Source organism: Balaenoptera acutorostrata, chromosome 16 (genome assembly GCF_949987535.1).
Source record: "Balaenoptera acutorostrata chromosome 16, mBalAcu1.1, whole genome shotgun sequence".
NCBI lineage: Eukaryota > Metazoa > Chordata > Mammalia > Artiodactyla > Balaenopteridae > Balaenoptera > Balaenoptera acutorostrata.
In genome coordinates this window covers 34,057,519-34,057,736 of record NC_080079.1, presented here as the reverse complement: position 1 = coordinate 34,057,736, position 218 = coordinate 34,057,519, and positions in this window count along the sequence as shown.

Sequence of the window (218 nt, the reverse complement as noted above, 5' to 3'; positions counted from 1 at the left end):
CACTGTGGCTAGCTGGCATCATGTCAAGAGCTCCTGTTTTAACTGGAGGATTGAATTCCTTTGAACAGAAGAATTTCAGTTGGAACACTGCATGATTTTGCATACAGAAGCAATGCTCTTTCACATCTAGTCAACTTATTCTGTCCATTCCATCTCTTAGCTAACTCAGAATCTATCTTTCCTCCCTGCCTCCTCTGCCTTGAGGTCAAAATCTCACC